Source organism: Capricornis sumatraensis, chromosome 18 (genome assembly GCF_032405125.1).
Source record: "Capricornis sumatraensis isolate serow.1 chromosome 18, serow.2, whole genome shotgun sequence".
In the NCBI taxonomy this organism is placed as follows: Eukaryota; Metazoa; Chordata; class Mammalia; order Artiodactyla; family Bovidae; genus Capricornis; species Capricornis sumatraensis.
Window position 1 is genome coordinate 11,524,886 of NC_091086.1, and position 27,168 is coordinate 11,552,053.

Sequence of the window (27,168 nt, forward strand, 5' to 3'; positions counted from 1 at the left end):
CAAGACCACAGCACAGCCAGTAGGTGGTGGTTCCTGGATGTGGGAGCCTGATTCCTCTTACCCCAAAGCCAGTCCTTAGGGGTTCTTTACTGTTTGTTGGCTCGGTTACGTCTGCCCCTGTTCCCGCGGTGTTTCTTGCCTTTCAGCAGTGCTGCGCCTCAGGCCTTGTCTTCATCCCCCAGCTCTGCCAGAAGTGCTGTTCACAGTGTTTGTCCTGAGTAATTACCAGTTTTCAATCTTACCTTTGACGTACATTTACCCACCCCATTCTCCTACGTGTTTGTTCATTACTTATTCATTCTTTCAACAAACAGCGTTTATTCAGGACCAGGCCCCTGCATGCCAGGGAGGAGAGAGACAGGTGAAGCAGACTCGTCCGTGTCCTCGGAGGAGGGACGAGGACAGGGTCCCCCTGCTGTGTGCGGCAGTGGGGCTGATGGCCGACCTACTTGGCCCTCGTGCTGGTGACGGGCAGAGCTAACCCCGAGGAGAGGTCTCAGGGCACCTGCATGGCCTTCTCGCATCTCTTAACTGATTTCATCTCAGCCGTTGCTATGAGGTGGTACAGGGTCTGTTATTATGAACACTGTGCGTTTCAGGAGCTAGGCCTTCCCTGGTGGTCTAGTGGTTAAGAGTCCATGCTCTCCGTGCAGGGGGTCTGGGTCCTGTCCTTGGTCAGGGCACTAAGGTCCTGCATAGCAAGGTCATAAAATCATAATAATAATAAATAAAGTGAAACCCACCTGATTCTTAAGATACGTCTGGAGCTAGCTAACTTACCAGGGACAGCTGGCTAGTGGCAGAGGTGGGACTGAACCCAGGCTTCCTGGCTCCCCAGTCTGGGCCCTAACTGCGCCAAGCTGCGTGGCTGTGAACTTGTTAGAGAAAGAAATGGGAGCGAGAGTGTGCGAATGGCAGAACCGAGAAAGCAGCAGACTGCCCCGAGGCTCGAGTGGCAGAATCGAGACCGGCTTGCGTGGGAGCTGGTGCCTGCGTGCATCCAGGGCTCAGGTCCTTCCAGACCGAGAGACCCAGAGTGCTCTTGGGTGAGCACAGAGCCAGGGTGTCGGCCGCACCCGTGTGTCTCACTGAGCACAAAAACATACTCCAGAGCCAGACCCTGAGTTCCACAGTGTTTGGAGCCCTGCCTGAGGGCCTGGGCCGGTGCTGTGTGGAGGAGGAAGGGCCTGGCCGGGGCAGACGGAGGCCAGGCCAACCTCAGCCGGAACCTGGCGCTGTCGCTGACCGCCGGGGTCACTCAGGGTGAGATGGGGTCCGCCCTCCTGGGCGCTCAGCGCGCCGCTGCACAGCCACTGCTGAGGACAGTAGAGGCCTTCCCCCGCCCGCAGGGGCCTGCGAGACCCGCCCTCCCCCGTCACCGCCGAGCTCGCCCTGCACCATCCCTGCTCCCCATGCTCCAGCCGTGTGGGCACCGATGCTGGGTGACCAGCTCGACCGTGCTCCCCCCTTGCCCTGCCGCTTGGAGGCCCTTCCTGGTCTCGGCATGGCCGACTCGTCCTCTCCCCACAGGTCTCTGCTCAGAGGTCCCGCCCTGACCACTCAGCCTTGCAGTGTCCCCGTGATCCTCCCCACGTCACCCTGTGCTCCTTGTGTACACTTAGCACGCTTCAGAACAGCCACGTCTCTGTTTTGTCTATCCCCTCCACGAAAACACCAGTTCCTCAGTTCATGGGCCTTGCCTGTCTTGTTCACTCTCCTTTCTCCAACGCCAACAGTGGTGACTGACACTTGTGGACACTAAATGTTTGTTAGCTAGACGAATGAGCCTCAGTTTCCTCATCTGTAAAATGGGAAGGAGCTTGCAGCTCTGATAAAGGTGGTGTAAAGATTAGAGTGTGTTTAGGTTGAGGTGCTTCGTGCAGACCTCGCACTTACCATAGGCACTCAGGATTGGTAAATGAAGCATGTGCTAAGACCCAGGAGTGAATGAATGTCCATCCTAGTTTAGATTCCATGGATGCTGCATGGCTAGTTTTTTTGATAATACCAGGGCAACCTGATGCTCACCAGCTCTGAAAATCGAGGTGATGGGTGAGGCAGAAGCAGGTGAAGGAAGGAAAGAAGAAGAGAAAACATGGAAAGGAAGAAGGCCTGGGTTGTGGACTGTTTTCTGGTGGAAACGTAGAAAGAGATGATTTCTCTCAAGGCCAGCTTTGCCTCCTGAAAAGTTTGTAAATTCCTGCCAAGATATATATAATATATATATACATACTTCAAAAGAAAAGAGGGAGGGCACAGGTAATTTCAATTAATAAATCTGGAAATGACAATTTAAAAGTCACCATTAAAACCCCACAGTAATAATTGTTTCAGTTAAAATCTGCTGCTGCTGCTGCTAAGTCGCTTCAGTTGTGTCTGACTCTGTGCGACCCCATAGACGGCAGCCCACCAGGCTCCCCCGTCGCTGGGATTCTCCAGGCAAGAACACTGGAGTGGGTTGCCATTTCCTTCTCCAGTGCGTGAAAGTGAAGTTGCTCAGTCGTGTCCGACCCTCAACGACCCCATGGACTGCAACCTTCCAGGCTCCCCCATCCATGGGATTTTCCAGGAAAGAGTACTGGAGTGGGGTGCCAATGGATGGTGGGCAAAAGTTTAAGTAGAGACAAAATATTTTTTAAATAGAGACGAAATATTTTATCTGGGAGTCTCAGAGTATCTCCCCCCAAATATTTAGCAATTACAAGGTAGAAAGTAGTAACGGCCAGGAGAATCCTGCAGACCTCATCTTAGCCGAGTGCTAAGACGTGCGGCCTCACGTCCCCACTGGGGGGCTCTCAGCAGGGGACAGCCCTGTGGGATTCATCCCAGAGATGCACAGCCTGGCTTGCATCACCGGAAGACGTCAGGCTGTCCTGGTTTGACAGGTATTCTACAGAGTCAGTGGCAGACCCTCTTCAAAAGTGTCACGGTCATGATGGACAAGGGGAGACTGGAGACTAAGGAGGACCCTAGATTGGATCCTAGATGAGAAAAGAAAGGATATTGGTGGAAAAACTGGTAAACTCCCAGATAAGTTTGTCTTTTCCTTAATGGTATCGTACCAGTGTTCATCTCCTAGTTTCAAGAATTCTTCTGTGGTCTTCTCTGGCTCTGTAAGATGTAACACGAGGGGACACTGCCAAAGACTGTGTGGGAACTTTCCCTACTGTCTGTGCACTTCTGTTAAGACTCAGGTGATCTCAAAAAAGTTTAGAAGGGTGACTCTAGTTAAAGGGGAGAGTAAGGAAGTATGGCAGGACAGATCTAACAGAGACTTTGTTACATGCTCAGGTGCTCATTCATGTTTGTCTCTTTGCAACCCCAAGGACTGTAGCACACCCGGCTCCTCTGTCCATGGGGTTTTTCAGGCTAGAATGCTGGAGTGGGTTGCCATTTCCTACTCCAGGGAATCTTCCCGACCCAGGAATCAAGCCCGTGTCTCTCGCATCTCCTGCACTGGCAGGTTCTTTACCTCTGAAGCCCAGAGACTTGGTTATGGCCGCGCAAAATGAGTATGTATTTGCAGAAAGGCCTGGTGACGGTGACCTGAGTTCTAAGGCACAGAGGCAGAAACCATTCTATTGAAAAAATCCTGGGTCCGTGAAGAGTTCTCCACAGCTGGTTGGTTGGCTGGCCTTGACTTTGCTCTTCCTTAAGGGTCTCTGATTCTTCTCTCCTGAGCTCTGTCCCCTCTTACGCAGCAGAGGGTGTGTCCTTTAGTGATGCTCACTGATGTCAGGCTGTAGAAGGCCACAGTAGGACTCCGCAGATTTGGGAAGTTTTTAGCAGTTTTGTTAAATCTATACCATTCCCAGGCCATTTTGACACCTTTTGCCATATCTACCTCTACCCATACTATTATAAACTTTCTATTTTATTTATGTGGACTTACTTTAAAGATTTAAACAGATGAGTTAAAAACAGAAGGTAAGACCAACATCATCTGCTGTGAATGCGAAGTATCCATAAAATTCAAAGACGTGAATTTCAAAGAAAATTCGGCTGTTGCTGGTGGAAAGTTGAAAGCCTGAAGCCTGCTCTTGGATTTATTAAAAAGTGAGATTGTGTGGTGTTAAAAAGGTCCACGGAACCAAAGGGAGACTCTCTTCTAATCTCATGCAGGAGACTGATGGAGAAGCCTAGTCGGGGGGAGCTCCCTCACTGGATGACTAGCCGCCCTGTCTCGGTTCCACCTAAAACCATCTCATGCGGGACTACAGACACTCCCCTGGAGCCACCTCGCTCTTCCTGATGGACAGACACCCGGGGGCAGAGCTGGCCACACACCGTCAGGGTGTGCAGCCGTGAGACCTCTTTCTCCCGGCCCCAGGGATTCAGGTCTGAGCATGAGTGCCCACGTATGAAGCCACCTCCTCTGACCAGCTGTCCCTCATCTGCCCTCAGCGTCGGAGCATGTTGGCTTTAAAAAACAAAAGCAAACATCTGACTTTCTTGGAGATACTGGAATTATTCTCATATTACATTATTGTTCCTATTTAATTCCAAGAACTGAGCTTTGTTGCATTGAGGTGGTACCTGCTGTGTCAGAACTGTGTGGAGTTTAGTGGAACAGGGCTCTTAATCACTTTCGACATCTACCCTTTGTAAGAAATACAGTTTATGAGGACTTCCCTGGCACTCCAGTGGTTAAGACTCTGACGAGGGAACGAGGGTTCAGTCCCTGGTTGGAGAACTGAGATCCCACAAGCTGCAAGGCATGGCCAAGAAAAAGAAAGGCATTTTATATCGCAGCCCAGTGAACAACATGTGAAAACTCAGCCCGGCAATGATTGCTTTATACAGGCAGTGCAGAAAGGTACCTTTCACTTTATTTTGTGTGCGTGCTCAGTCACTTCAGTCGTGTCCATCTCTGCGATCCTATGGACTGTAGCTCTCCAGGCTCAAGGCTCCAGCCCTCCAAGTTTTAAATATTGCAGCATTTTAAAAAATTGTTTATCTGGCTGCACCAGATCCTTACTAGTTTCGGCACGTGGGGTCTAGTTCCCTGACCAGGAATCAAACCCGGGCCCCCTGCATTGGGAGCATGGAGTCTTAGCCACTGGACTACCAGGAAAGTCCCATGTAATATTTTTTAAAATACTGGTCACAGCCCACTAAGTTGATTTCTCAACTTGCTGTAAGAGTTGCTCATTCGTGTCTGCCTTTGCAACCCCATGGATTGCAGGCCAGAATATTGAAGTGGGTAGCTGTTCCCTTCTCCAGGGTATCTTCCCAGCCCAGGGATTGACCCGAAGTCTCCCACAGTGCAGGCAGATTCTTTACCAGCTGAGCTACAAGGGAAGCCCGAGAATACTGGAGTGGGTAGCCTATCCCTTCTCCAGTGGATCTTCCCGACCCAGGAATCGAACCAGGGTCTCCTGCACTGCACATGGATTCTTTACCAACTGAGCTATCAGGGAAGCCCACAAAAGTGAAGGTGAAAGTCCCTTAGTTGTGTCCGACTCTTTGCGACCCCATGGACTGCAGGCCAGAATACTGGAGTGGGTAGCCTTTCCTTTCTCCCTGGGATCTTCCCAACCCAGGGATTGAACCCAGGTCTCCTGCATTGCAGGTGGATTCTTTATCAGCTGAGCCACCAGGGAAGCCCCTCAATTCCCTAGTCAGTCTCAAGTTGCAGTTGGTGACACATTGCTCTGGAGGGCGAAAGCGTGACATATAACAGGCCCCATTTTTTTGAGTGCCTGGTATGTGCCCAGCACAGGGCTGAGCATTATCTCATTTAATCCTGACCACCTTTGCTCATCAGATCACTGAGTCTCAGAGAGGGGCGTCACTCAGCCCAGCTCACATGGCGAGTAAGGGCAGAATCCGGATTCCCACCTGGTTGCCCACGTCCTTTGGGCTTGGGAACACTTCCCCTGTGTATCTGCCTTTTGTACCTTTTTCAAGATGGTCCGCAGAGGAGGTATGGGTGGGTATGGAAATGACGGAATCAAACATCAAGTTGGTATGGAAAGAAACTCAGAAAGAATCTCTTTGTTTTTTTACGCCAAGCCCATGTGGGGGTTCAGTGGCCAATTATTTGATGTTCTTTCTTCTTAACTTTTAACTTCTTAGCTTTTTAATTACTTTTTAAGTTGAAGTATAGCTCACCGTAAAGCATACAGCTTAATGGCTTTTTATGTATATATGCCCACCCCCAGATCCAGACACAGAACGTTCCCTGCTCCCGAGAGGGCTCTGTCACGTCCCATCCTGGTCAAGACCACAACCAAAAGGGTACCCTACCCCTGGCTTCCCTCACCATGGGTTAGTTTTGTCTATCCTTCAAGGTCACAGAAATAGACCGGGCGGTATGTGGGTGTCGGCCTTCTTTCTTTCAGTCTGTGGGATTCATGCGTGCTGTGTGCGTCAGTCATTCACTTTTGTGTTGTAGCATCTGATTTCTTTTTTGGTACCTTTACGCTTTCTTAGAACTTTTCATACACGCTATTGGCAATATCAAATAGCATAGAGACTACCTATCTCCCATTTCCATCTTTGACACATCTCCCCCCGCCATCCCAGGATAACTACTCTCCCAAATGTGGTATTGATCCTTCCTGCACGGCTTGGTAAAGCTTTACTGTTTGTGTATGAAAATTCTTAATGGGTCTTTCATTTGCGTGTGTGCGCGCATGTGTGCACATGCTTTTTTTCTTTTTTGCATTGCTGAGCCCAGATAAAAAATATTTAAAAGATGTTCCAGGTCTTTCTGGAATTCAGAACCTCAGCTCTGTGCTATTGAGGTCAAGAGTGCCTGGGCAGAGTCCAGAAGGAAAGACCAGGCAGGGAGAGGTAAGCAGAGAGCAGAGCGGGGACGGGAGCCTGGGGGCAGGAGAAGAGGAGGGTGGGCACTCCCCACCGTGTGAAGCAGCTGTAACCTGGGGGCCTGACACCCTGCCTTCTGTCTCATTCTGGACCCGTAGGGACCTCACTGTGCCCCTCTTTTTTTTTTTTTTCAAAAAAATGTTTGGCCAGACCCCACGGCATGTGGGACCTAGTTCCCCCAGCATGACTGAACCCACGTCCCCTCCCTTGGAAGGTGGAGTTGTAATCACTGGACCGCAGGGAAGTCCCACTGTGCTGTTCTTTCTGACCTGATTTCCTGGGTCCAGTGGTCCCACCTCTGCTGAGACCGCCCTCCCAGGGATTTGGTGAGGAGAGAATGAGATTCTCCTTTGGAAGGAAGAAAAGGCTGTGGTCTTCTCTACCTTGCACCCTGACGCCTGGTAGTAATAGGTGGGATGGTGAGCAGTCACTCATGGAGCTAGGCGCTGTGCTAAATTAGCACTTTCCACGTGTTAACACGTGGACCACCTCAGAGCCACCCAAGGAGGGGGGCACTGCTTGACAAACTGGGAAACTGAGGCACAAGGGGGTGGGGCACATTCCCAAGGCCACTGCTGGCAAGTGATGAATGTGGACTCGCAGAGAAAGGCCAGCCCGGCTGGGACCGTACACCCTGCAGCCTCCACTCTTGTACAGTGGGGAGGCCTTCTTTTCCTGGTACTCATCTCCTCCGTGACTACACATTTGTTACAGACCTCTGCTTGACTCTGGCTTCAGGCAGGCAGGGGCTGCCTTTGTTTGGTTCACACTGGGTCTTGAGGTCCTAGCTCAGCCTCCAGCACAGTAGATGCTGCTGACAGCTGCAGAATGGATGCTGAGTGAATGAATGAATGGGCAGCCGTGCAGGAGCAGAGCTGGGGAACCGTAAGGTGGATTCTGCACACGCCGGGCTTGCCTCTGGGCTTTGGGGAATCTGAGAGCCAGGGGTCTGAGTGCAGCTCCACGGCTCCCAAGCAGCACCACCTCGACCTTCCTCATTTGGAACGTGGGGCTGGTGACAGTCCCTCCCTCCCAGGGTCACTGACACCGCACGGTCAGTTGTGCGGCATCACAGGCCATTCTGGGTGCGGGTGGGGCAGCTGGGTCTCCCAGGCAGGTGGGTCCTGGGTAGACAAAAGATCAGGGTGATTTCGTGGGAGAGGAGTCCTGGCTCAGGCCCTGCAGTCGCATGGAACTTGAATGCACATGTGAGCTGTTTGATGGGTGCTGCCCTGTAACTGTCCCCTGTGTCCCCCATTCTGCCCCTCAGAACCTGCAGGAACACTGACTGGCTTTGGCTACTGCCTCTGAATTTCAGCCCTCTGCTGTCATTTGATACCAAGAAGACAGCCAGCCAGCTAGGCTGTATAGGAGTTACCACCCCCATTCCTGGCTGACGTCTGCTTGGTCCTGGCTGGGCAGGACAGCAGTTGCCTCTCCCCACAGGCACCCTGCTTTGAAGTCGCTTCTTCTGGTCCTAGTACTAACCAGCAGGCTTGCATCTCCATCCTCTAAAACACCCACCCTCGGCCTTGTCTGCGTCAGAAGCTCAGCCAGGCTGTTAACAGGAAATGTGGGATCTTTCCCTCATAGCGTTGAACTAACCTTTTGTGATTGCCTATTGGGTGCGGAGGGCTCTTTCTGCATTCCAGTTAGTGATCCCATTTGTTTCTCAAAATCAGACTAGAGTTGGGGCATAATCCGCAGGGGTTCAGAGAGGTCCGGCTGGTTGCTTAAACAGAGTCAGCATTAGAATGCCAGCTGGTGTGAGACCGAAGCCAGGCTTGTCTCCACTCCCCTTCGAGCAACCCGTGCCCCCCCACCCCGCCATGCTGCTCTGCAGAGAGAAGGCAAGAGTAAGCCCATGAGTGGCAGTGACAGCCACAGCATCCTGGTGGTGATCATCAGTGATGAAAATTGCAGCTGGCGTCTGTCATCTGCCGTGTGCTTGCTCCCTGCTGTGAACCGTCTTCAGTGCCTTACATGTCCTTCCGCTTACAGGCCTTACTCCCATGAGGTTGTCAGTAATTTTATTCCCATTTTGCAGATGAAACACACTGAAAGCTCATGGGAAATTTTGTCCAAAGGCACACAGCTAATGAATGAGGCAGTAGAACCCCTGGCTTTGCAGACCCACACCTCGGGGGTTGAAAAACCAGGAATGCTGTGGTTCACCCAGACATCGGATTATTATTCAGCCCTAGAAAGAAATGATCTACCAAGCCATGAAAGGACGTAGATGTTGCTGCTGCTGCTGCGTTGCTTCAGTCGTGTCCGGCTCTGTGCGACCCCACAGACGGCAGCCCACCAGGCTCCCCCGTCCCTGGGATTCTCCAGGCAAGAACACTGGAGTGGGCTGCCATTTCTTTCTCCAATGCATGAAAGTGAAAAGTGAAAGGGAAGTTGCTCAGTCGTGTCCGACTCTTAACGACCTCATGGACCGCAGTGTATCAAGCTCCTCCATCCATGGGATTTTCCAGGCAAGAGTGCTGGAGTGGGGTGCCATTGCCTCCTCCGGGACATAGATGGGGGAAACTATTGCTCAGTGAAAGAGGCCAATCTGAAAAGGTTATATACCTGTGTAATCCAACGGTGTGACATTCTGGAAAAGGCAAAAGTGTAGAGAAAGAAAGAGGCAACAGAGGTTGCCTGGGGCGGTGGGGAGAGGGAGGGATTCTCTTATTCAGGCAGAGTTAGGATTTTTATAGTAAGTAAAACTTCTCTGCATGATACTATGATGGGGCATCTATGTCATTTTCCATTTGTCAAAATCCATAGAGTGTACAATGCCAAGAGTGAGCCCTAGTGCAGACTGTGGACTCTGGGTGATAGTGGCGTGTCAGTAGCAGGTACATCCATTGTGACCGATGCCCCGCTCTGTGGGAGAGGTTGATGATGGGAGAGGCTGTGTAGGTGTGGAAGCAGGGGATCTATGGGAAAAACCTCTGTGCCTGCCGCTCCAGTTTGCTGTGGACCTAAACCTGCTCTAAACAGTGGTCTAGTTTTAAAAAGTAAACAGGTACACAATGCAGTTGATGTCTGAGCCCCCGCCAGCCTGACCTCCAGGCCGTGTTCTTCCAGCTGCCCTCAGCAGTGATGTGAGTGGGGGTGGGTGTAGCTCTCCAGAGTGTGGGGGCATCCCTGGCTTACCTGTGAGATGGCAGGCATGCCAAGGGACTCTGCCAGGGGATGGACTGATCCTCCCGCTTGGGGAGGAGGAAGGAGGAGGTGAGGGAGGTGATAACCGCATTCTTTGGTTTTCATTCCCTGGGACAGTGTGTGCTCAGGGAGGCTGGCCTTGCCCCTGCCAGGGCATTGCAAAACTCAAGTTCAGTTGAATCAATGTCCTTTGGAAAAGTACATTCTGCTCAGGAGCCAAGTAAAACTGAAGGTCTTGTAGCCAGCACACTGGAGTCGAGCGCTGTGACTCACGCCGAGTGGGAGGGAGGCGGGCCGAACTCAAGGCAGGCCATGGCTCCCAGGTGGGCCCAGGCTCGCTCTGGTGCTAGGCCTCTCTGCCAGCTCAAGGCCCTCAGCTGGGGCAGTGTGCGTGCTCTGGGGAGCATCATCATATGGCTTCGTCAGGGCTCAGACCCCCTCGCTGGTTAGAAAAGGTTCTGTCCCAACAGAGCTATGGATAAAATGAATCACTGTTAAAATCAGATTTTCTTATTAGCTTGCATTATTGACTTAGAGATGACTCCTCTCTAAGGTAAGTCTTTGGCAGATGTAGGGGCACCTTGGTGTCATGGGAAGAGCCCCAGATAGGATTCACAGGTAGTTCTCATTTGTGACATTAGGCAATTCAGTGTTGCTTCCCGAACCTCGGTTTTTCTAACTTTAAAATGGGTCTGAACTAAATCAGCTTTGTTGAATACCCAGGAAGCTTGTCACTGGTGCCCCTAGTTCCTTGGCCTTGGCAGACATTGCGAATCCATCCCAGCACACACGCACCAAGTCCAGTCCCAGCTGTAGCATCTGGGCAGCCACTGGAATCGAGCCCTGAGGAGCCCTGGTTTGGCCACACAGGGACTCGTGGTCTCAGTGTCCTTCAAGCTTTACAGCGGGCGACTCCTGCTGCCCTCTCGTATCTTTTCAGTCCTGCTGTCTGTTCCATAACAAAAATACTTCAAGATTGAAGGCCAAGTTCACCAACAGTCCCCGGGCTGAATCTGAGCCATGGGAGTGTTTTCTTTGATGTGCATATTATTTTATTTAAAAAACAAAAAGCAAATTTAAAAACCCTGAAAATCCCAGTCGCCGTCATTTTTGTTGCATTTATTTTTATTTTGGAGTTGCCTGGGTCTTCACTGCTGCACGGCTTTCTTCCGGTTGCAGAGAGCACGCTTTGCTCCCCAGTTGCGGTGCAGAGGCCTCCCATCGCGGCGGCTTCTCTGTGGACATGGGCTCTAGAGCGCGTGAGCTTCAGTACTGGGCACATGGGCTTCGGTGCGCCACAGCCTATGGAGTGTTCTGGACCAGGAAGACCTATGCCTCCTGCACTGGCAGGTGGATTCTTCACCACTGATCCCCACCATCATGTTCCAATTGGTAATTTCATGCAAGACCCCAGATTTCTTTCTGGTTTCTCCTGATCTGGCTGCCCTTCTTCTGGCCCCAGGCCGAGCTAGGAGGCGTTCTCCCCTCTTTAGGTGGGCTGTGGATCCTCTGATTGCCGCAGGTTCCACCAGCCCACTCCTCTCATCCCAGTACCTGCCCAGCCTTGGTGGGCGTTTGCCACTGGGGAGCACATAATGCCTCGTTGCCCCTCTTTGGGTGCTGTGAGCAACTCGGGCATCAGTGTCTGGGCCCGCTGATGCATTTGGGATGCTTGCTGTTTCCTGGAATCATTTTCAAAGGGAAGAGTGTTAGCTCTCCGTGAATAATCACCCCCTGGTGAAGTGGTTTTGAATTTTCATTTTCCCATGTGGGCTCTCCTGGAAGTGAGGGCTCAGCTCAGCCATGTGCTGGTGAGGCAAGTGCAGGTGGAGGCAGATGGGGGAAAGGGGCAGCGTCCTGCATGACGCCTCCTTGCGGGGGGCTGGTCAGGAAGCCAGGAGGCTCTCTGAGGACAGTCGCCTGCCCATCTCAGGTGAGCGCTTGGTCCAGAAAGACCACCAGTGTGTGTGACTCGGCGGCTCTCTCACTGCTTAAAAATTACGCTCCCCACTTTAAGTGCCGGTGCTGAGGCCCCCACAGTGTACACGACCAGCTCCCGCCCTTGAAGAGTTCGCATCTGTGAAAAGAAGATGACACCAATGTAGTTTTTTAATGAATATGGTGTTACACTATAAAGTACGGATAGAAGAAAAACAAGCGATCATGAAGTAACACAGGTTGTCTCTTTTAGATTCCTCATGTTAAATGACAATAGGCACTGTTTCTTTCTCTAGCTGACTTATTTCAGTTAGTGCAGTACCCTCAAGTCTATCCGTGCTGTTGCAAATGGCAAAATTTCATACTTTGTCATGACTGAGTTGTGTCCATTGTATGTATTTTTACCGTAAAGAATCCTCCTGTAACGCGGGAGACCTGGGTTTGATCCCTGGGTTGGGAAGATCCCCTGGAGAAGGGAACTGCTACCCACTCCAGTATTCTGGCTTGGAGAATTCCATGGAGAAAGGAGCCTGGCAGGCTACAGTCCACAGGGTCACAAAGAGTCGGACACGGCTGAGCTGCGTTCACTTTAGTTCACTTTGCGCGCGCGTGTGTGTGTGTGTCCTTTATCCATTCACCTGTGGATGGAAGACACCAGCAGTAGTGATGAGACAGACTAGGCTGTGTTGTTCGTTCATGGTTGCACATACATAATGTGCAATCCATGTGCGACAGTATATTGTGTGCCAAGTGATGAGAGAGAGCAGCTCAGGGGCGGTGGCAGCTGGAATAGGGTGCCTCAGCCAGCCTGTGCTGATTGGAGATGGCTTCTCAGAGGAAAGGGTGTGTGAGCTCAGTTTTAAAGAACTACCTGGGGCCTCTGACTTCGTCTTCCAGTCCAGCTGTATCTGCCTCCTTGCCATTTGGGAAACCTGCCAGATATGTTCCCTGCCTCCATCCCTTCAGCCTGGAGCTCTCACCCCTGGACATCCAGATGGCTGCTGTTCCACTTGAATGAGATATCTGTGTGTATGTCGCCTTGTCAGATGAGCCTTCTCTAACACCCACCTAAAGCAGCACCCACACGTCACTCTGTCTCCCTAGCATGGCTTATTTTTCTGCAAGGCACGGGCATATATGAGCTCATTATTGTTTGTCTCCCCTGGGATGTGAGCTAAGTGAAGGCAGAGGGTTTTGTGTCTTGACCGCTGTACTCCTAACACCTAGAACAGCTCTGTCCACGGTGGCACTCGGCAATGGAGCAGGGTTGAGCTGGCAGAGAGAGGGATGCTGCAGATGGGAGCACAGTCTGTAGAAAGCATAGAGCTGGACAGCAGGAGCCTTTCTGAAACCAAGGATGCGGTCGTGGGGTGAGGGGCCGATAATAGAGAGGCAGGGGTGGCGAGCCCACAGCAGGTCTTTTGAAGACCCTGACTGCCGCTATTTTCCTGCTTGTAACCTGTTTATTATGGAATAACTGAAGAGTACCAGGATATGCCCAAGGGACCCTAACCGAGCTCTCCCCCAGGTCAACAGGGGAACACTTTGATCCCTTTCCTTGAGCCTTTTTGCCTGGGACTGTCTGAACATCCCACCTTTTTACTTGTGAGCCAGACCTCTTTTCCTAAAGCTCACAGCCACTCCCAAGGTTGGCGCCATAACTTCGTGTTTGGACAGACCTCCGTCTTGCCACTTGCTGAGTGCGTGACCTCGGGCATCCAGGGCCGTGACCCTTGGCCAGAGCTGTCACTCTGTCCGGGGCTTCTCTCCCCCCACTGCCCTGGCCTCGTGTCCGCTCGTCTGCTTGCACTCAGGGACCCAGCCCCAAACTCAGCCTCTCGGCCCAGTCTTTTCTGCGCCTCAGTTCCTTTTCCTGTGAAAGTGGGGGTGAACCTCATTTTGAGACATTGAATGGTGTTGAGGCTGCGATGGGGAGATGTGAGCTAAGAGACTGGCGCATGGGAGGTGCTCAATACATGCTCTTTCCCCTCCCGTGACACCAGCTTTTTCTCTGTGATACTTGGCTGCGAATCTCTTCAAACCTTAATCCTGTCCTAGGCTTCTACCCCAGGACTAGCCAGAACTCAGCCTTCACTTCTCCAGTAGCTGAACTGTTGTCCAAAAGGAGGTCTCATGGCTGAGTGATTCTGAATCCCCCTAGCAGGTGGAGGTCAAAGGGCATTTGGGATCCCTTGAAGGGGGCCCTTTCCACAGGTGTCTTGGCACAATGGTCTTTCTCCACAGTTCGCTCCTTTTAAACTTAAAAACCCCAATGCCAATGGTTTCTTCCTTTTAAATCTCTGTAGAAGGCCGTGCCCTGGCGGGGAGCCACAACCACGAGAATCTAATCCCCGAATAGCTCCTGCCGCTCAGCATTTAAAGGCCGTCTGTATTTTTATCCGATGATGGGTCACTTCTAAAAAACTCTGCTCAGGTCCTGCCCCTCTAAGAACACATTTCCATTTATAGCGTCTGTGCTCGGGATGTTGTCGTGTCCCGGTGTGGAGCCGCCGGCTGCGTCCTGTTTCCAGTGCTCTGGAAACACGGTGAGGGCCGTAGCTGTTTCCCCCAACCCTGGCTCTCGCTCTGTGGCCAGGATGCGTGGGAAGCTGACTCCCAGCCAAGCCCTGGCTGCCTGACGGCCTCGGGCCCCGACACCAGGCCTTTCCTGTTGCTGGGGGAGCGTGGGCTCCTCCGGCTGTTGCTGGGCGGGGGAGGTCGGGGGGGTGAGGGAGCCCTGTCCGGCTGTGCTCTGCTGGGGCCTCAGCGGCACCTCCCTGCATTCTGTAGCTCCTCGGGACCCTTCCTCCTTCCCTCGCTCACCGAGTGCCCCAGCCTGCTGTCGGCGCCAGGCTGTGCACGGGCGGCCACGGCCCCCAGCGGCTAGGACAGAGCTCTGGGTATAGACCCTCCGCAGAGGGTCAGTGTGCACCTCCAGTCCTGACGCTGCCTCCTGCTGGCCGTGTGAGCTCCGCCTCTCACACACGGAGAGCTGTGTGTAGAGTCACATGCCGTGTCAGTTTCTACCTGGGTTGATGGTACCTTGTGGGTGAGGGGGAGGGGTTCAGTGGGTTAAAGTAGGCCAAGGGTCTCAAGTAGTGCTTGGCCCACAGGGTAGGACCAGGAAATGCCTGTCCCTTCGCCTAGCCCTCTGTTGACCTGTGGTAATTCAGGTGGGTACAAGCAGAAAGTCTTAGGAAATACATTTGAAGCTGGAAATGAACATGCAACTTATACCTTAGCAGTCCTTGCACACCAACTGCCTCCTGAGCTGCAGTTTTTCTGGCCGTGAGACTTCTTGCCCTCCCCACCCCGTGCTGGTTTAGTCCTTCCTGGAGCAGCAGAGCCCTGGACTCTGTGCATTTAGCCAGCCTCCTAGCGGGTTCTGAGGTGGTTCCATGAACCAGACTGAGAAACACTGCCTCCTCCATCCATTGCCAAGCACTTCTGTAGACCTGCTGTGTGCTGGGTGCTTCTCTGGGCCCTGGGCATATAGTGGCAGGCAGGTCCCTGTTAGTGATGGAGTGGAGCAGTGAGCAGATGCGCGTAACACAAGGTGGAGATTGCAAGTGCGGCAAGGAAACAGGCAGCAGAGGGAGGGGTGTGCGGAGTGCTGTGTTTCATTTGGTCGCCGGGACAGGTCTTTGAGGAGGTGACATTTGGATATATACCTAAAAGAAGTGAACCAGCAAGACAGGAAGAGATCTGAGGGGGAAACATCCCAGATACGGGAACGCAAGGGCAAAGGGTCTGAGATGAAAGCTCACTTGCCTGACTGTTCGAGGAACACGACTGCGTTAGGACTTAGAGCTAATGCCCCTGAACATAAATTACAAGACCAGTGCCCGCTCCTTGCTGTGCGTGAGTGTAATCCTCCCCGATGAGCCTGGGTCCAGGAAGCGGATAAGGGCATTGCCTAGCACAGTGAGGCCTCCATCTTTCTGCTGATAGACCATCTAGAACACTCTGAGAATTGCCTGGATGGCCGTCTTCCTCATCAGCTGACTTGACTTTCTTGCTCACCGTGGTGGCCCAGAACAGCACATCTTACCACTTCTCAGAGGTTTGGGAACCCAGGAACACACCGGCTGTGTTCTTTTCTGATTCTTTGGAAAGAATCAGGGATCCTTGTATCTAACACAAGACGTTAGACATCTTGAAACACATCCTTCCTGTGTTTCATTGTAGTTACTGGCGGATGTGCACGTATGGGTTCCATGGTCCCTAAGGGAAGTTCCTCCTGCCTCTGTTGTTTTCAGATCGTAAGAGTGGGTTTTGTGTGAGGAGCTGTTGATTTCTGTTCTGCTTTGCTCCGCATCGAGTATAAGAGGCAGGTGTGATGCCTCTGGGAACAGGGAAGCTCCTCGGGCGTTACCGTGGGAGCGCCACAAGGATAGCGCCACTTCTGTCTTGTTGCCTTTCTCCTGTCTCCCTTGACCTCGGCACAGTAAATTAAGTCATAAGTTGAGGGTGGGAATTAAAAGAGAAGGGACCTGAACACAGATGCTTGGGATGTACCTGGATATCGGGCAGGAGAAGGAAAAGGAACAGACAGAGAAGATGCTGAAGAGTGAGGATGCCGTGGTACTTCAGGCTGCCGAGAGAAGGGCGAGATCCGAGAGGGCAAGGACTGTCAGCTGAATCGGTGCAGAGGCAGTACTGAGCGGAGCCAATGGCGTCTGGCCCGTCGTGACTCTTGGGTTATTTTAGCAATGGCAGGAAGAGAGAGTGGGTGAGGGGGGCAGGCTGCTACGGGGTAAGGATCAGATGGAAGGTGGAATGGGAGGTTATTCTAGGTGAGCCGTTGAGAATGTACCGCATCACACTGAGAGAGAGGTACAGAATAATGGTTTGTTTTTTTTTTTAAAATACTAAGATCGGTCACTGGGTTCAGGTGATGGTAGCTGATCTATCTGTTATGAAATTTAGGTAATAAATGCCTAAATCCAACATCTCATCAGAGGATGCACAGTGATGGTTTTTCCAATTCTATCAGTTCTTCCACATTATTCTTTGAATTTAGTCTATAAAATAGGACTTTTCCTCATCAGCTATCTGGTTTCCTAGAAATACATGTATACCAAACCAAAAAAAAACCCAGAATAAATGCTTTCCCATTATTTACCAATTTTCAGAATAATGACTTGCATCTTCAAAGGTATCTAAAGAGGCTTTTTGTTTGTTTGTTTTTTGAAGTATTTTTATGAACTCATAGATTGCTTAGTGTATTTGATGGGTTTCAGTCATGGCTATCATGAAAAAGTTTTTTCTATTAATAGCAGTTTTATTGAGGTGTAATTGACATACAGTAAACTTCACTTGCATAAAGTGTACAGCTTGAGAAAACTGATATATGTGTACACCCATGAGGTGGAATCGTATCACAGTTGCTTCCATTCAGCATAACTGTTCTGGGAATCGTCCATATTGTCGTTTGTATCAATGTCATTGCTTTTTACTGCTGATAATATTCCATTGTGTGGATGTACCATCTATCCATTTGCCTGTTGATAGCTAATTTGGGTTGTTTCCAGTTTGTGACTATTACAAATTAAGCGTCTATGAATATTTATATATGTGTCTTTGGGAATATACTTTTGTTTCTCTTGGGTAAATGCCTGGAATTTACCCAGGCATTTAGGAGTGGGATGGCTGGATCAGATGGTAAGTATATATTTAGCATTTTCAGAAATTGCCAAACTCTGTTCCCTAATGGTTGTACTGTGCATTTCACCAGCAGAGTCTGAGAGTTCCAGGTGCTCCATATCCTCACCAACACTTGGTGCGACCAGTCTTTACTGTTTCAGCCATTCTAACAGGTTAGGGTGGTATCTCTGTGGTTTTAATTTGCATTTCCCCAGTGTCTTTGATATATTAGCATCATTTCATTTGTTATTAACCATCAGTAAATCTCTGATGAAATGCCTGTTTAAATGTTCAAATTTTTGCCCATAGTTTTAATGGGTTGTTTTCTTATTCCTGTTTTTTGAGTTCTTTATATTGAATATAAATCCTTTCACAGATATGTGATTCACACATGTTTTTCCTAGTCCATAGCGTATCTTTTCATTTCTTTAACAATGCCTTTTGAAGAGTGGAGGTTTTTCATCTTGATGAGGCCTTATCTATATGTTTTTTCTTTCATAGATCATGCTTTTGGTGTCTTACCTAAAGTCTTCGCCTAACCTAAGAGTGCTGAGATTTTCTCCCGTGTTTATAGTTTATAGTAAGTCTGGAAGTTGGAGTCAACTTCGTTCTTTTTCATAGTTGTTTTGGTTCTTGTAAGACCTGTGCATTTCTGTGTGAATCTTAGAATCATTTTGCCAAATTCTACAAAAATGCCTGCTGGAATGTTTTTCTTGGAATTGAGTTGATTCCATATCAATCTGGGGGGAAATGCCATCTTAACAATACTGAGTCTTCTGACCCGTTGACGCAGTCATGTATTACTCTGCTCACATCTTCGATTTTCTCAGCAGTGTTTCATTGTGTTCAGTATGTGGGTCTTGCACTACTTTTGTCATATTTGTCCCAAATATTTAATATATTTTATGCATCTCCTAAGAATAATAGAAGTAACCATTTTTTGTTAGCTTTTGGTTACAGCTCCTATTGTTGCTTTTCAAAGATAATAAGCAAGGATGTCGATTTATTTTTATCACCAGCCTCCACTTTGTGGATGGTGTGTAGTTTATGAACTTGTCCCACTGGATGGACATTTGAATGGTCTCCAGTTGTTTGCTATGACAGACGGTGTAACGGTGAACAACCCTGTGCCTACGTCATTTTATATTTTCCCCTGGAGTTTACTGAATGCCATTAATGGGCCGAGCCCTGCACAACCCACGGGAGATTCAAGAACAAATCTGACCGTCCCAGCTCAGCAGGAGCAGAAGACCCTGCAGCCATCTCAGAGCTGTGCCAAGAGTGCATATGCCCACAGAGCCCCAGGAAGACAGGGTTGGGGGGTTGGTGCCTTGAGAGGTGACTTCTGGAAGCTCAGCAGTCAGACTTATTCCTCTTTCTCCTTGGCTAGGGCTTGGTGGTCAGAGAGGATATTCTGAGACAGGAGACATCACAGGTGGAGGCAGTTGGCTCTAGGATGCCACCCTGCAGATAGGTAACCTCCACGTGGGCACTGAGATTGAGGGAGAGAGCCACAGTGGGTGGGCTGTGGATGTGTGTGTTTTAGTACCTCATACACAGAGCATCATCACCCAGCCACCTTGCAGGCATAGGCCTCTACCCCTCCGGTTCCTGGCCTGCCACCCTGTTGCAGGCAGGCACAGGTTGCAGTGGACAGAGCAGAGGTCCTGGAGCCAGCTGCAGCAGTTTGAATCCTGGCCCGGAATCCGTGGCCAGGAGAATGGGGAGAATGCTGGTGTCCACTGACCGGGGCTGTACAAAGGACGTGAGCTAATACAGGCACAAGCCAAGGCCAGGTGCACAGAGATCGTCACAATGGGGACAGCAGCAGCGTCGGTGTGACGGTTCTTGCTATTGTTATCCCCCCTCTAAGCTCCTCCAGTGGGGCTGGAGAGGCAGACTTTTTCCCCTTCCTTTTGCCAGAGGGAGGTGTGGTGTGTGAGCTCAGAGTGGTATATAGTTTGAATGTCAAGGACAGGATCTGCGGACTGGCAGGCAGAGTGGTGAGAATGATCCTAGATGTCATTAGAGCTAATGCTCGCATGGTTCTGTCCCAACCGTGCTCAGCTCTGGCGTGTCCACGCACCTCTGTATGCCCTTCAGCACACACGTGTGGCACGCACATGCCAGTGGTTCTCAGTAAGGTGGAGGAGATGACTAAGTGAACCAATAAGCAGTTTTCACCCAGCTCCCTGAGCCTCACTGAGGGCTCTGATGAGCTGGTGGGCAAGGGTGAGCAGCCAAAGAACCCACTAAAAGCCTTGCTGCCTATTTTTGGGACTAGTGACCCACCACTTCCAATGACTTGCTCCTAAGTGGCGTCTAATTTCATTAGGCCATGGAAACAGTGACATCACGAGCGCCTGCCTGGTGACCGCCCACACATGGCGAACCACAGGGCGCTCTGAGATTCGTCTTCAGGAACAGGGGAGAAGTCAGGTCCCAAGCAGCAAAAGTTAAAATAGCAGGAGCTGAGGCATTCTGCTATGAAAAGAAATTACAGAAGAAATCCATTAGTCAGAGATTTCCAGCGGCTGTTTCCTTGCTTGGGAGCGGGAGAAGACTGATGCCTGTTTATTTTGGGTGAGGTTATACAGCCGTCCCTCACTCTGTAGGCTGGAGGTGGCCTGCACAGTGAATTTCCTGTTAAGTAAATCCTATATCCTCATCAGCTTCTAGTTCTGATGTTGATGTGTGTTTCATTCTAAGGAATTTGCCTGATCCTAAAGTGTAATGAAGTTGGAGGCATGGATCCAACAACTTTTTTCTTTCTTTTTGATTCAGTGACACTTGTACTTCGTTGCTGTTGTTCAGTTGCTAAGTTGTGTCCAGCTCCTTGTAACCCCATGGGCTGTGGCACGCCAGGCTCCTCCATCCCCCACCATCTCCTGGAGTTTGCTTAAATTCATGTTCATCGAGTCAGTGATGCTATCTAACCATCTCATCCTCTGCTGCCCCCTTCTCCTCCTGCCCAGCACCAGGGTCCTTTCCAGTGAGTTGGCTCTTTGCATCAGGTGGCCAAAGGATTGGAGCTTCAGCTTCAGCAACAGTCCTTCCAATGAATCAGGACTAATTTCCTTTAGGATGGACTGGTTGGATTTTGGCGTCCGCAGTATTCTTAAGAGTCTTTTCTACTTACCCTTACTGCGCCTTTATAAGGAGTCACAAATCCAGGTGGACTTCATTTTTTCCCTGTGGTTTCCTTTGTCTGGTTCTCTCCAAGTGTGCTTTCTCAGACACACGGTGAAAAAGGACAGGGAGAGACTACTTAGTCCAGATTCCTGGTCTCCATGGAGGTGATCAAGGCCATGGCCGTGACATCACCCAGCCGGAGCAGAGGCAACTGGAGGCGTCTCTGTGGAGAGAACCCAGGCCCAGTGGGAAATGAGCTTCCCACTGCCTGTTGCTTTGCCTACAAAAGGGTTTCTCAGCTTCAGCACCATGGACACTGGGGGACTGTATCCTTTGTTGTGGGCTTCCCAGGTGGCGCTAGGGATAAACAGCCCACCTGTCATTGCAGGATACTAAGAGACATGGGTTCGATCCCTGGGTCGAGAAGATCCCCTGGAGGAGGGCATGGCAGCCCACTCCAGTACTCTTGTCTGGAGAATCTCATGGAGAGAGGAGCCTGGCGGGCTCCAGTCCGTGGGGTCGCAGAGAGTCAGACACGACTGAAGTGACTTAGCACTCACGCATGCACACTCTTTGCTGTGGGGCCCCCTGTGCATTGTAGGGCTGAAGGATGCATTAGCAATCCTGAGCTCTACCCACTGGGCGCCACCCACTCCCCAGGGTGACAACCAAAAATATCTCCAGACGTTGCTAAATGTCCCCTGGGGGGCCAAAATTGCACCTGGTTGAAAGTCACCAGCATATGACATTTCAAGAGCATGAGATAACAAGGATTTCACAAGTTTTTTATTAGCTTGTTTTTGTTTTAAATACTCTGAGTTTAATTATACTTTACATTGGGCAAGTCACTCCTTGGAGCTTCTTTCTCTCCTGTGAAATGAATGGGTTGGACACAGTGATCTTAGCATACCCTCTAGACCCCACAGCAGAACGTGGTGAAGCCATAGGGTTCCTGTGTTTGGGTCCTGTCCCAGCAGGTGACAGATGTCTAGTCTACCTGGCTCCAGGCACTGCTCCCATTCTCCTGACACCTAAGCTTAGTCTTTCTTAAGTTCAGTTGATTATATTCTTGCTTTCATTTAAGCCCATTTTGTCTGATTTATAAGTGAAAATTTCCAAATACAGTCCAAGGAACCCCTGAGGACATATCCCCACCATCCATTTCATCTTAATCTTATTTGGAAGGCCAGCCAGTGGGCCTTAGCTTTGTGTAGACTCATCCATTGACTCATTCGTTCAGGTCAGTTCCCCAAGGGCCTGCATTGGGCAGAACTGAGCAGCAAGGAAGCCCTGGTTTTTTTTCCTGGAGAAACTCACAGTCTGGGAGAGCAGGGGCAGGGAAAGAGCTTTTTTGTTTTTTGGTTTTTTGATGAACATCAAGAATCCATCCTTGGGCTTTCTCTATTTAAGATTAAGCAATTCTAGTTCTTTAATCTTTCTTGCTAAGAAATATTTTCTACCCAAATGGTCCTAGTTATCCCCACAACATTGGGAAAAGCAGCAACAATGTAACTTAGGCCTGGATTCAGATCCGTCCCGGGACACTTTATAGGCGTGAGAGCTTGGCCAAGTCAGTGGCCTCTGACTGTCATCTGTAAAATGGGCTAACAATCCCCAGCTCACACGTGGGCTGGGGGAGTTAGATGAGAGCATGCCAGTCCAGGGCCCAGCACGAGCCCAGCCCGCGTGAGGTGGGCACTAAGCGTCCCCCCCCCCGCCCCTTTTTCTTTACTCTACATTCTCTTAACAGTGGGTGGCCGCAGCTAAGCACATCACCGCGTGCCCCAGAGAGGGACTGGCTGATATGAGCCAGAGAGGACGGCTCGCTTCCTCATCTGTCACATGCCTGGGCTCTCACCAGCCTCCCAGTGGCCCGTTTTCTTAGTGCCATTCACTGCTGACTCACTTGGCTTGTGGTCAGCTCTGAACCCCGGGTCTTTTTCAGCTCTCTCTTTACCCTGCCACCACTCCCCAGCCTGGGATTTGTGGCGTGGGAATGGAATCATCGTCAAAGAACATTCTATTTAGTTGACCCTTCTCAGGGAGCCAACAGCGTCGCTAGACCGACAGTTTCACCAGGGCAGGGGCCGCATCTACTGACCGCTTTCATTTTCTACCAGCCAGAGCACTGCTGTTCCAGATCTAGTGACGTTCACTCAGTTTGTGTCTGACTCTTTGCAACCCAGGCTGAATTCTCCAGGCCAGAATACTGGAGTGGGTAGCTGTTCTCTTTTCCAGGGGATCTTCCCAACCCAGGGATTGAACCCAGGTCTCCCGCACTGCAGCTGGATTCTTTACCAGCTGAGGCACCAGTGAAGTCCAAGAATACTGGAGTGGGTAGCCTATCCCTTCTCCAGTGGATCTTCCCAACCCAGGAATCAAATCGGGGTCTCCTGCGTTGCAGGCAGATTCTTTACCAGCTGAGCCACCCGGGAAGCCCTAGGTACTTAGTTGAGCAAAGGAATGTATTTTGAACTGTTCCCTGTCTTCCAGGAGATTGCCACGTGTTCTGGGACAGCGTCTTTAGAAAAGCAAATAAGTGAAGACTTGAGAGTTTAAGGTGACCAATAAATGGGCTGTAAACTGAGTCCCACAAGCACAGGCAGTGGAAGGACAGTGGCCTGTGAACCCAGACTTGGGTTTGTATCCCAGCTCTGCTAATCGTTAGCTTGCTGCCTTTAAGCAAGTTGCCTTTGGCTGAGCCTCAGTTTTCTTCCTGGAAAAATGGGATATCAATATCTTAGAGTTATTGAGAACTAAATACAAGTGTCTATGGGAGCCCGGCCAGCAGGAGAAGCCGGTGATCTTGGCTTTGTGTTGTTCACTCTCTCTAAAGCACCTCTCGTGTTTGACTGCCGCTGCCTTCTGTAGTTGATGCAAGCCTCACCTCTCCTCTTAGACCTTTGTTCACTCAGCCTTTGTCTCCCCTCCCTCCCCCGACAAACATGGGCTCTCCCTGACACCCGGCACACTTGGCCAACATTTGTTTAAGTCAGCGTGATCAACCATATACAAAGAAGCGGACTGAGTGGGAGTTTTACACAGAATCTCCCCCTTAAGCTTTAAATATCTTTTTCATTAAATGTTTTTTTTAGCTTTTCATTTTGAAATAATTGCAGACTTGCAAAAAAAAAAATTGCAAAAATAATACCAAGACTTCCCATATGCCCTTTACCCAAGCTTCCTTAAATGTTAACATCTTATATAACCAAACCATTTTCAAAACCAGGGAAAGCACACATCCTGTTAACTAATCTGCAATTCCTATTCAAGTGCCATCGGTTGTCCCGCTGACGTCCTTTTTCTGACCCAGGACGTTCTGTGGGATTTAGTTGTCATGTCTCTCTGGTCTCTGCCTCTGACCGCTCCTTACGCTTCACTTGCCTCCGCATCCTTGATACTTTAGACAGATGCTGCTGACCAGTCATGGTGCATCATGACCCTGAGTTTGGATTTGTTTGATGTCTTCTTGTGATTCGTCTGCAGCTGTGCGTTTTGAGCAAGCTCCCCACGGGGGGAATGGGGTGCCCTCCCCAGTGCGTCATGTCAGGAGGCACATGGCCTGTCTGCTTACTGGTGACACTCATTTTGGTCACTTGATTAAGATGATGTCTGCTGAGTTTCTCCTCTGTCAAGTTACTCTTTTCCCCTCGATGATTAATAAAGATTTTTGTGGGGGAGGTACTTAGAAGGTATGTGAGTATCTTGTTCCTCATCAGACTTTTGGTTTACTTATTTCTTTACATCTGTGTAGATCTGTGGCTTCATTTTATCTAATGGGTCGTAGCATTTTACTTCTAACATTGCCCCTTCTTTGGCCAGTGGGAGCCCCTTTAAGCTGGCTTCTTTTTATTTATGTATTCATTTATTTTAATTGGAGGCTAATTACTTTACAATTTTGTAGTGGTTTTTGCCTAAGCTGGCTTCTTGTCCTTCTATTGCGTCTCATCATTCTTTCTTGGTTTCTGACATAAGAAGATACTCCCAAGTTCATCTTGTATTTTCCTTACCCAAATCAGCCATTTCTCTTCCTTCTGGTAAAGAATGATATTTAGAAACCAAGGTTTGAGGGCTCGATGTGCTCATTGCCATCTGCCTGTCACTTGTTGTTCCTGTACCCTCTCTACAGAATGAGCTAGGAAGAAATACATATGTGATGTGTATTTGCACATGAATCCCTCTCTGTTTGTGTCTGCTGAAAACCATGCATTCACAGCAACACCTTCATTTCCACTGTGACACCGCAGGGTTTAGTCTACGTTTTTCTCCATGTTATGTCCCTGTTCCAACAGTGAGGCGCCTAGCCCCCGTTGTCCTTACTGTATGTATAAACTTGATCAGCTCCCCCATATGTAACGATCTCCTGTCTCTCTCTCTCACCCCTCTCTGGTTCTGACAGTCTGCCCTAGACCATCTCCACCTCCTCACTCTGAGTGGCCCCTGACTTCCCATAAAACTTCCGTTGTTTTTTTTTTTTTTTTTTTTTTCAGTTCTACCAGTTTATTGCAACCAACCCACCTCCCTCCCCCCTCATGCTCACTCATGCAGCCCCAGGGACTGCAGCCTGCCAGGCTCCTCTGTCCATGGACTTTGCCAGGCAAGAATACTGGAGTGGGTTGCCATTTCCTTCTCCAAAACTTCCAGTTTTGAAGTGGTGCCTCATATATTATTTAAACCATGAGGCCCGTTTCTGACTGTGCCCTGGCATTAACTGGACCAGGAAGCTGGCTTCTAGGGCCCTCCTGCCTCTGCAGCACACTAGAGCCTGTCCTCTCCTTGGCCTCTGCTCTCGCTGTGATCACTGCCTGGACCAGCACCTGCCCTTTTCTCCCATCCTCCTGCTGTGTTCAGACGTCACGTCTTGCAGGAAGCTTCAAGGTCGCCCTGGGTGCCCTCTGTGGGCTCCTCCACCCTGTGATGAAGCACCACTGTGTTCTCCTTTTGTGTCCTCCTTTGTCTCTGCTGCTTAACTGTAGGTGCGCAGAGCCAAGGGCCAGTTTTATCTCCATGTCCCTAGTACGTGAAGGAGGGGTAGTGCACGGTAGGTATTCGTAAGTGAGTGTCAAAGAAGTATTCATCATAGTCATAGCAAATACTCAAAGAGCACTCTTAGATTCCAGGCATGCTCTAAATGCTTCGTATTATGCACCAAGTCATTTGGTTCTGATCCCTATGCTGTGAGATGGTTACTATTGTCCCCATTTTGCAGACAAGGGAACTAAGGCACAGAGAGGTTCGGTGAGGCACCCAAGGTCACAGTCACATTTGAGCCCTGGCAGGCTCACTCCCCAGTACCTGCGCTCTCCCCTCTAACCTGCCTCCCACAAGTAAAAGGGGCAGCATTTTCAGAATTAGGGAGGTGATAGTTGAGTCACGTGAGGCCCCCCTCCCTCCTGACCATAGCAGCCCCACTTTGAGTGCCCTCTGGGGCCCAAGCACCGGTGACTGGTGGCTGAGCAGGTAGGGGAGAAAGTGATACCTTTTAGCTCTGCAGGCCACAGGAATGTTTTCTCCCTCTAGGTCTTGGGAAACCAAGCACCTTTCACGTGTAATTAGAGTGAGTGCCCAGGAGGCAAGTATGTGGTCTTGGGCAAGATTTCTAAGTCACTGCACTGGGATTGCCAGGGCACTAAGCTTGTTTCCCAATCACCCAGAGAGAAACCACCAGAGCCTGTCGGCCCTGGGGGATGGAGCAGCCAGCCTCTCTGCTCGAAGCACGTTCCCTGGGTGTGGTGCATGTCAGCGCCTCTCGCCTCTCGGTAGCTGAGCAGGGTAGCTGAGCAGGGTAGCTGAGCAGGGTAGCTGAGCATGGTCTTGTGGTCGCAGCCCCATTTTTACAGAAAAGAAAACTGAGGCTCAGAGAGCTGACATCATTTGCTTGATGTCACACAGCAAGGAAGAAGACCAGGCAAGAACTGAAACCAGGGCACCTCTGATTCTAGGGCCTGAACTCTTAAAAACAACTGGCCATGTCTGCCTGACTCTAGAGTCCCCACTTTCAACCCCCCAGCTCCCGTCTGCTCTGGTGGGATCCCTGTGAAGGAAAGGCACGTGCTCCGCCTCTGGGCAGAAACCCACAGTCCCGGGAGCCAGCGCTGTCACGAGCTGATGTCGGCCTGGGCAGGATTTTCTGTTAACCTCCTGCCTTGGAGTTCAGGAGACTCCGCCACAAGGAGCCCGCAGGAGCCCGGGGAGAGGGGAGTGGGAACGGGAGGAGGTGGAGGCAGGAAGGGGAAGAGGGGGCGGGGAGGTGACGCCAGGCGAGAAGGCAGCCGCCAGAGGACTCAGGAAAGACTACATTCCCCTGTTCCCTCGGCGTCAGCACTCCCCCGGCTCAGTTCACTCCCCCGACGCTTGCTGAGGACGTGCTGTGCCCCAGGCCCGGGCGAGAGGCCGGGGGTGCAGCTGGGACGACACTTAAGGACACACTCTGATGGGGGCAAGACCAGCCAAGAGCCATAG

The 27,168-nt window shown here is 50.6% G+C and overlaps 1 protein-coding gene across 1 annotated transcript in view; it reads left to right on the forward strand.

Moving 5' to 3' along the window:
- Nucleotides 1-27,168, forward strand: part of ERGIC1 (endoplasmic reticulum-golgi intermediate compartment 1) — a 114,247-nt gene that overhangs the window by 26,434 nt on the left and 60,645 nt on the right. The window lies entirely within an intron of this gene.